This window comes from Peromyscus leucopus, unplaced genomic scaffold (genome assembly GCF_004664715.2).
Source record: "Peromyscus leucopus breed LL Stock unplaced genomic scaffold, UCI_PerLeu_2.1 scaffold_553, whole genome shotgun sequence".
In the NCBI taxonomy this organism is placed as follows: Eukaryota; Metazoa; Chordata; class Mammalia; order Rodentia; family Cricetidae; genus Peromyscus; species Peromyscus leucopus.
In genome coordinates this window covers 10,115-20,228 of record NW_023505457.1, presented here as the reverse complement: position 1 = coordinate 20,228, position 10,114 = coordinate 10,115, and positions in this window count along the sequence as shown.

Here is a 10,114-nt window from a genome sequence, read left to right as displayed (position 1 = left end):
ATTTTCTCCAAGAGCCCAGACATTGTGGTGAATGCAAGACAGTCTCTATGGCTTGTCCATGCCAAACTGGAGCTGACAGACCCCTCCAATGGGGATGACATGTTCTGAATGTTTCAAAATTGGTCCAGGTCGCCATCTCTGCCTTCTGTTGTTATCCACATTCCTCTTAGCTGTGAGCAGTCTATACACCACCCAGAGCCAAGGAATTCACAAAATCAGCACTCCTGAGTATGACCCTGGGATGAACATTGTGAGAGCAGATAACTAATAGCTACAACTTGTCCATTGCACCTCAACCATGCTCTGCACATGTGTGCAAACACATATATAAATATGCAGATGAATAAATGTAATAAAAGTTTTTAGAATAGAATTCCATACCAGGCAACTCTCAACCTAGTCTTGTCAAGTTACACAGACATTTATAGTGAAATGATGAAGGAAAACTATGTTTCCCTTGAGATTTTTGGACAAATATTGTATGAAAGAAGGTGAGGCTGCCAGAATGATGCTAGGGAGGGGACCACAAAGGCTTTGGAGGTTATAGAAGTTTTGTTTCATACAGAAGAAGACTTGGATCTGTGCACGACAACAGACACATCTCTGATGTTTTCTAAATGGACAGAGACCCTCAGTGAGGAAACATTGAGAATGTTCAATGTTGTGACAGTAGAGGGGAGACAATGCCCTTCCCCCTTCCTTCCCTGCTGTCTGTATCACATTCCACTACCATTTAGCACTTACTGCATTCTATTTATATTATTGTTAGCTGTTAACAATCTCTTTTTCTACCCATAATTCGTTCATTCAGCTGACAATTATGGAAGGTTATTAAAGTGTCAGCAGGCACGAAGGGGTAACACTGAAGGAAACATCCAATAAAGATGAGCTACCAGGCATGGTGGTGTGATGACATGCCACTGATCCCAGCACCAGAGAAGTAGTCACAGAATGATCAGGAGTCTGAGGCAAGCTTGGGCTAAAAGAGACCCTCTCTAAGACAATAATAAAAATAAAAATGAAGAACAGCCTCTCTTCATAGTGGAGAGAGAGCTGATGGAGCAATATGTAGAAACATGGCCTGACTTGGCTCTGTGTGCTCTCCAGTTCTGTCTCCCAGAACAGGTAGCAGTTGGGGATCTGAAGCCTCTTATTTGATAGACCAGCCTGGATTTCCTGCAGCAGGAAATCCAGCAGAACCAAGGCCCTGGAAACAATTGCTGGGCTTCTGGACATGAAAGCCTTAGTTATAAGTCAGGGATGCTCTCCTAGCTTACATGCAGTCATAAGCATCTTGGATACTTCCTAGTGGAGATTCATGGGGTCCTGGCTCACTGGAGTCTTACTGATAAATTGAACAGTGTGCAGAGAAGGCTTATTATACTATTGGCCTGGCCAAATTGTCTAGGCCAAAGCCCAGGAATCTGCATGTCACCAAGACCAACTTTGGCTGTGGTTATCAAGCTTGCTAATGCTGTGACAGTCTCAGGTACACATCACTCCAGGGAGAGAGAAACTGACTGCATGTACAAAGGAAGCTTAGAGATCAGGTTCAGTTCACAATCCTTGAAACCGGAGAAATCAAATGACATGGGATGATAGCACTCTTTTCCCAAGCAATTGTTATCAGATTGTTGTTGGAAAGTTCCCAGGGTCGCTCCTCTCTCTCTCTCTCTCTCTCTCTCTCTCTCTCTCTCTCTCTCTCTCTCTCTCTCTGTGTGTGTGTGTGTGTGTGTGTGTGTGTGTGTGTGTGTATGTGCCTGCTCTGAACCCTCTTGCTTCTCATCATAGGGATAACTTGAAACAGTCTGAATTTCCAATAAACATTAGGAGCTTGTTTTTCTTTCCCATCAGTAGAGAGGAGTGCCAGGACCAAGACTGGTTGCTTAGATACCTCTGGAGAAGCTCACCTGTAGTGTAAAAGGGCCAGCCAAAGAAACCCACCCTGTCCCCAAAAGCAAAACCTATGAAAGAAGCAGTGGGAGGAGGGAGGGAAGGGGACTCTGTGGTTGGCATGTAGAATAAATAGAAAGTTCCTTAAAAAAACACACACACAACACAACATATCCTGGTCTGAAACCCAAGCTAGTGAAAGAAACACTTTAACCTGAAACAAGAACCAAAGAAACACACCTTGACCCTGAAACCACAGCCAAAGAATCACACTTTGGCCCTGGAACCAGAGCCAGTCAAAAAATACACCCTGGCCCTGAAACTAGAGCCAAAAGGCTAAAAAAAAAAAAAAAAAAAGAGCCAGTAAAAGAAACCAACTTTGGCCCTGAAACCAGAGCCAACGCTGCCCCTGACCAACTAAATCAACCAATCCCTGAGCAGGAAATCTTCTTCCTGGAAAAACTCCACCCCCAAGAAGCCCTACATAAGCCCCTCCACCTGTTCATTTTCAGTTGTCCTTCCCCACCCTGGCAGACTCAGCCTCTATCCTGATTCCTCCTTTCCAAATAAATGTCTTTCTTTCAAGATTTTGGGTGAAGATCTTTCTCAGGTGAGGGGCAGAGTCCCTTCTGGGATATTCCCTTAGGGGTACTGAACAGAAGAAGAAATGGATACCTCTACTGGGAAACCCCCTTGGGAGAGAAACATAAGTAGCAACTTTTTGCCAGCATCTGAGCAGATTGCTACATTTCTGCAGTGCGTTCCCCTTTGCAGAGTGAAGTAGAAGTAACATCTTGGGTCTGAGCTGAGAATAAATCGATATCCTTGCTAAGACTTTCCCTTAGTGGAGGAGAGGAGAAGAAATGGATACCTCTGCTGGGCAGCTCCCTTAAAGGGGGTAGAACAGAGCTCAGCTGTATGGCTCTCTCTCAGAGAAGAGAAGGATTGCTACATCCTGCAGGGAGACCATCCCCCACCAGACCCCAGCTTCAGGTACAGCTTGACTTCCCAACAAGTCAAGATACCACCCCTCCAGAGCTGTAGGTATCCAGGATACTTCCCTTCACTGCTTCAGGTATCACCTGACTTCCCAACAAGTCAGGCTACCTTTCCCTCTGGAGCTGTAACAAGTGCAACACCTTCAACAGCAAATGTGTTACCTGCCTGGAGGTCAGGTTCCATGCAGAAATAAAAAGGAAAGTAATCAGACCTCTGGAGTGCTCAAAGTAAGAGGAAGTGTGTTATATGGCAGCTTAACTGAGGTTAGAGGAACCTGGGAGTGAAGAAGTATCAGGTTGCTTCCCAAAAAATCAAAGGCATCTTTCTCCTACAGGAATTATGTTCAACCTTATCATTATATTCTATACAAAAGACAAATGAGCCATCCAGAGATACCTAGAAGCTTATGCTGATGATGAGATCAACCTTGCATTGTAAACAGGGCCATTTTGGTGGTTCAAATAAGAATGATCCCTGTAGTAGGACAGGCCCATAGGGTCGAGGAAACTGGCTCAAACCAATTGTCAAAGCATGCACATAATTTACTTCCTTATGAACCTGAGGGCCTAGCAACTGTTGATTTCAGAGTTCCTGGTCACTGTCAGAGTTCCTGATCATGTGGAGTCTGACCCAGGGCCTAGCAACAGGCACTGTCAGAGTTCCTGATTGTAGTCAGAGTTCCTGATCATGTTCAGCCAACGAGGGACAACCACATAATGCTACCAGACTGGGACACAGACTGGTTGCTGGGAGGAGGGTATATAAGGCCTTCTCTATTATTGAATAAAGCCTGATGTCTGCCTTCCATTGACTCCCAGTGTCTGTGTCATTGATGCCACATCTTCTCACCTCTTCCTTCAAGGGAGCCCTTAGGATCCAGCAACAGATCCCAATAGGCTCATATACCTGAATGCTTACTCATCAGGGAGAGGCATCATTTGAGAAGGATTAGGATGTGTGGCCTTGTTGGAGGAAGTGTGTCACTAGGGGATGGGCTTTGAGGTTTCAGAGGCCAGTAGTCCAGTTCTCTCTTGGCAGATCAGGACATAGCTCTCATCTACTGCTGCAGCAGCATCAGTGCCACCATGACAGTAATGGAGTAAATCTCTGAATCTGTAAGCGAGCCCACAATTAAACTCTTTTTTTTTTTTTTAATCAGAATTGCCTTGGTCATGATGTCTCTTCACAGCAATAGTACACGGACTTAGAGAGGAACCTTTAGCAGATTCTTCTAGCCTAAATTGCATTGCTTGAGTCCATAGGGAAGAGGAGTGCAGCTGCTGTCTTCTACCCCAGTTGTGGAAGATCTTAACCCAGCATAATTATTGGTGTGTGGCAAGCCCTTACCTGCCACCACTTTCAGGGGATCAGAGAGAGTTTGCAAACCTCACTCACGCTGCTTCATTGAACTGGACCAGTAGTCCATTCTTCAGTAACAGGTTACTTATGGGGAGGTGGCTAGGGAATGGGAAAATAAAGGTAATTATAGCTTTGGTCATTTGTACCATTTCAAGTACCTGATTGCTGTGCTGGAGAAGATACAGCCTTGCCTGATGGTCATTCTCTACCTGAAAGGAATCACTGGGCCTCAGTAAACCTCAGAGAGCACAGGTGGGTGGGAGTCCCTAGCAGCTCCCGAAGCCTTTCTGCAATCCTTTTCTCTGCATCTCACTGAGAGGGGCCAGGATCTGGTTGAAACCAGTGCTCCATCTGTATCTAGCTGGTGACGCTTTCTCTCACATTCTTCCCCTTGACCATGGAGAATCTGGAAAGGACACCTTGGCTTCAGGGAGGTGAGAACTGTACCATGTGGCATTAGCAATTCCTTCCTCAGACAATCTCTTGTATCCTGGAGAGCTCTGTCATCATCTGAGATGTCACCAGTGTTGTGTAGATACCCATGACCCTTCGGGCATTTGTCCAGTGTCTACAGGGCTCAACCAAAGACATGTTGAAAAGACTGAGCAGACTACTAGAGAGATAGAATGGAGAGCACAGGGAGACCAGAGACACACAGAAGGAAGCTGATATTTGGTCTCAAGTAAAACAGCAAGAAATAAATGTTCCAGGGGAAGGCACAATGATTACTGGGCAGGAGATGGGGAGCTTCCTGGAGGAGTTGGACTTGACCTGGGCCTCCCAGGAGTAGGGCTCAGCAGCTCCTCTGGGAAGCAATGGGCCTATCCTTCTTTGGGTTCCTAAAGGGCAGACCCAAAGTCAAGGATTTGTGATGTTCAGTTTGTCAGAGAGCCAGGATTTGACAGGTTGTTCTGCTGGAGGTATTCTGCTTTCCCTCTGAGTGAGGAAGGAATCAGTGGAACTATTTTAGTATCATCACTGCTCTTCATCCCCACTCCATTCCTTTAGGAATTGTTCACTAAAAACAGGGAGAGGAAACTGCCCTGGCAAAGCTTGAGGTTCTCATACTTTACATCACAACCACTAGCAGGGCAGGAGTCATCAAGCCTTGCTGTCTGCCAGTGAGTCCTAAGGTTTCTGAGGTCCCAGCTGCGTGGGTGGCGCACAGGTCTCCAGTGAGCTTTTAGAGGCAGTGTGTTAGGACAGAGACCGTCCCCTTCCTGACTTCTCTGGGTGTCCTCAGCTGTAAGTGAGGAAGGGTAGGTGAATCTGATGACCAAGTTTTGTCTATCATGACTTTTCCATCAATATGAAGGTCTGAAGCATATAGTTAGTGACTTGGGCACCCCCACACTCCCTGAGTGCTTGTGGATAGTACCAGTTTTCTTCTGGCTCTGGCAAAAGAAGACTGAAGGCTCTGAAGCCAAGTTGCATCCTGTGCAACTGTGAATAAGCCCAAGGAAGTTGTCTCTTAGGTCACCTTGTGCAGTGAGGCAGAGGAAACCAGCTGACTTCTGAGACACCCTCTACCTATAAAGGGATGGGAGGATTGGCAGACACAGAGGGGAGACTCAAGTCGGGGCTTTCAGAACCTGCTAGGGCAGAGTCTCATCTGGTAGTCCCTTCCGAATATCATTCTGTGTGTCAGCTTTGACTGAGATGAAGTAGTGTGTAGGGCAGGCACTATCCCTTGGCAAAGATGAAGAGGGGCTCTGGTAAATCTCTTAGGGCAAAGTACCCTTTGACTGCCCTCCTCAGGCTCCAGGATAGTTTACACAACACTGGCTGCATCTCCTTTCCTAAGCCATATGCATTGCCACAGGTGGCTCCAGGTCAAGGAATTGGCCTTTTATGTAGCTTTAGGTGAAGTACCATAGCGGTGACACACAACATACTCTTCCCATGACTGTGACATGTTTGATTTTCTCTCTGAGAATGTCTTTACATCACCCTAATCAGCCTCTCACTAGCCAGTCATCTTTCCTCAAACTCAAGTGCATGAATAACATCTCTCTTCATGGGAGTGTTTGTTCTTGGTGCCTGAGGGCTCACCTTGGGAACCCCAGTACTTATCACTAGTCTGACCTGTCAATAGTTGATCCCACCTTTGCTAACATCATGATGACTGTAGTGTATTCTGCTGAAGCATTTGGGGGAAATTTTCATCATTACCTATGGGACTTACTTTTGTTCTGACAGGACACCCAGAATTCCCCCACCATCTCCACACATTGTAATAGCCCTGTGGATAGTACTCAGTGTGAATATTCACTACAGGAGACTGGGCTTTCCTCCCCATCATCCTAACCTAATTTCCTAGTAATCTTTATTTCTTATCTTATGGATTTGAGCTCTTAAAGGAAAGTGGCATCCTGGACTGTTTCTGGAAACTAAGTCTTCAACTCCCTACAGATAAGTAGTGAAAAGGTTCTAATGAGGCAGAGAGAGATCTCTGGGTTTGTAAGGAGGAGGTGCTGAAGGGCATCTCCTGTGTCTCTGGGAATGCTTCTGAAAAGCGTAACTACTGGTTAATTGGGGAATAGCTAGTTAGCAGGCAGATGAGGGCTGTTGGCAGTGACCCTAACAGTACCTTCCCTGGACATTCTACTGTACCCTGGAGAGCCCTTAGCATCCTCTTTGATGTCACCACTGTTGAGGCAATACCAACTGCCATTTCGGGCATTTGCACAGTGCCTCTGGGGTTCACAAAGGCATGTTGGTGAGACTGAGAGAGCTACTTGGGAGAGAGAATAGACAGTCTAGAGAAGAGAGAGAGGCATCTGGTCATCTGTCTCAGGATAAAACGTCAAGAAATAAATGTTCCAGGGGAAGGTTCAGTGAGTCTTGTGCAGAGAATGGGGAGCTTCCTGGAGGAGGTAGGCCTTGAGCTGAGCCTTCCAGGAATGGGGCTCAGCAGCTGGGAGACTTTGGGAAACAATGGGCCTATCCTGCTTCTCTAGGTTCCTAAATAGCAGACACAGAGAAGGATTTCTGAGGTTAGTTTGGCAGAGATCCAGGAATGATCAAGTCTGCAGCTACTGTGCTGGGGGAGCTCCTTAATTTCATTTAGAGTGGAAACAGGGCAACAAGAGGCACAGGATGATAGATGAGGGATCCCAGTCAGATAGGGTGTTGCTGAACTTCACCTTCAGCTGATTCCTTTAGGTTCCATGGATATTGATGCTAATAGCATGTAGAATAACTCCTCTGGGTATTCACCAAGGTCCCAGCCATTTAGTTGCTCTTGGCCCTAGACACAGGTGGTTAGGGGTTGGTAGTGCTAAGCACTACAGACTCCAGGACTCACCAGCATCGCATCAGATATGAGCTGAGGTTGTCCTCCAAACCAGCATGGTTGGACCAGCTTATGACTTCCAGGACCCATTGGATTGTAGTAGATGCTGAGGTACATATCTAGCCATTGTGGTGGGGGACAGGGATATGGATTATATGCTCCAGCTTGAGAATAGCTGCCCTGTTCTTTCAGGGTTTCATGGGTTTCAGGCATTCCCTCCTCCTCAGGCCTCTACTTGGGACTTAGTGTAAGTATTACAGCTTTAGGGGGAATGGCTTCCCCAACAAAAGTGTCATAACTCTGCCCTGTCAGGCAAAGTTTCCCCAGTGGAAATGTCACAGTTCTGCTTTGGTAGGGGAAGGTTTTCCAATGCAAGTGTTACAGCTCTACTCTGAAAATTATCCTAGCAATCAGGAGACAAGAAATACCACAAAGTCACACCATACAACACACCCCACACAAGATATTTATTGGGAGGGAAAAACCCAAGAGGGTGGCTGCCTCTGTCTATGTGAGAAGTACCAGGGAACTGAGCAGAAGTCAATGTGTGGGGTCTTGGGAATGGGGAGCTATTCAGTTTGGCATGGGATTTGTGGGACTTTTGTAGCCCGATCTTGGGGAAAGCTCAGAGATTGGTGGGATTCTGTGCTCAGAGATAGGTGGTATTTTGTGGCTTGATCTTGAGGCATGCTCAGAGATCAGTGGTATTTTTTTTCCTGACCCTGGTCACAGACTTGGGATCAAGTCAGGATCAGTATGCTCTTTCTTTGGCCCTGTTCTCAGAGTCAAATCTTGGTCAAGGAGTTCTTTCCTTGGCTCTTTTACCCTACACTTAGCATTACCTCTCCTGGTCCTATGACATTCAACTATACAAGTTCACTTGAGTTTATCTCCCTCTAGGAACTACTGGGAAGGCATCATCACCACTCTCCACCCTCACTGAGCAGGATGAGAAGATGAACAAGGTAGAGAAACTGACAATTTAGCTACAGAGAATAACCTGTGGGAGAAATGAACTGCATGGTATCCTGACCCATTATACCAATAATGATTTGAACAGCAGGCAGTCATTATGTCCAGTTCTCAGTTGACTGTTTTGAAACCACCGTGTCAATCCCAGTTTTCCTCAGAGACAGGATGACCTCCATGGTGTCCTCATGCCTAAACTACTTTTCCTGAGTGCATCTGAGAGGCAGAACTTGATGCCTGGGTAAGGATGAGATGGGGACACAGGCTGTTCTGCTTCATTCAAATGAAAAGCAGAGCCTGTGGCCTGAATCACTGTCTGGGTATAGGAGCAGTAGTGTGTGATTGCTCATCATGCATTTCAAGATGTCTTGACAGGTGTTGGCTTGTGGGAAGTGCAGGGTGCTATTAGTTTGTGGTGAGTCTTTGTACTTGACTAGCAGGTGATTGTGTGCTGATGGCTCTTGGTAGAGTGTCTCATAGTAGGGATGGTGGGTGTTAGGATAATAAAAGGGGGAATTATAGAAGACAGTGAAAAAAAAGGATATGTCAGAGGGTAACATGGTCAAAGCCATACTTTGAATGCAATGACGACCAACAGGATTTGGATTATGTGTACTTAGATATAAGGGTGATATCCACGCAGCAGTTCTATCCAGGTAAGTGTGCCCCACAGCGGATGAGTCAGTGAGAAAGGGATAGCCTGAGATGTCCTTGAAGACTGACAGGCCTGCAACAAGACAGTTTTTAGTAAGAATCTGTAATTTAGTTCTTAGGCTTGGGCAGTGGGTGAGGGGAGTAAGGAGCTTGTGTTGAGGCTTATTGCTTATGTGCAAGAATTTTGGTAGTCTGCTGATATTTCTAATTTTACATCATGGTGATCTAATAAGATACAGAGGGTTATTCCATTTTTTGTATCTGTTGAAGTTTGCCTTGTTACTGACTATGTGTACAGTTTTAGAGAAGGTTCCATGAGGTGCTGAGAAGAAGGTTTATTCTTTTGAGTGTGGGTGAAATGTTCTATAGATGTTTGTTAAGTCCATTTGAGTCATAACATCTGTTAGTTCTCTTCTTTCTCTGTGAAGTTTCTGTCTGGCAGACCTGTCCATTGGTGATAATGGGGTGTTGAAGTCTCCCACTATCAGTGTGTGGGGTCTGACATGTGGTAGAAGCTTTAGGAATGTTTCTTTTACAAATGTGGTTGCCCTTGTATTTGGGGAATAAATGTCAGAATTGAGACTTCATCTTGACAGATTTTTTTTCCTGTGATGAATATGTAATGTCCTTCTCCATCTCTTTTGATTAATTTTAGTTAATTTAGTTTGAAATCTATTTTGTTAGATATTAGAATAGCTACACCAGCTTGTTTCTTAAGTCCATTTTATTGGAAAATCTTTTCCCAATCCTTTACTCTGAGGTAATGTCTGTCTTTGAAGTTGAGGTGTGTTTCTTGTGTGCAGCAGAAGGATGGATTCTGTTTTTTTATCCACTCTGTTAGCCTGTGTCTTTTTATAGGTGAATTAAGACCATTGATATGAAGAGATCTTAAAGACCAGTGGTTGCTTTTCCTGTTATGTAGCTAGAGAATTTCTCTCCAGCTCC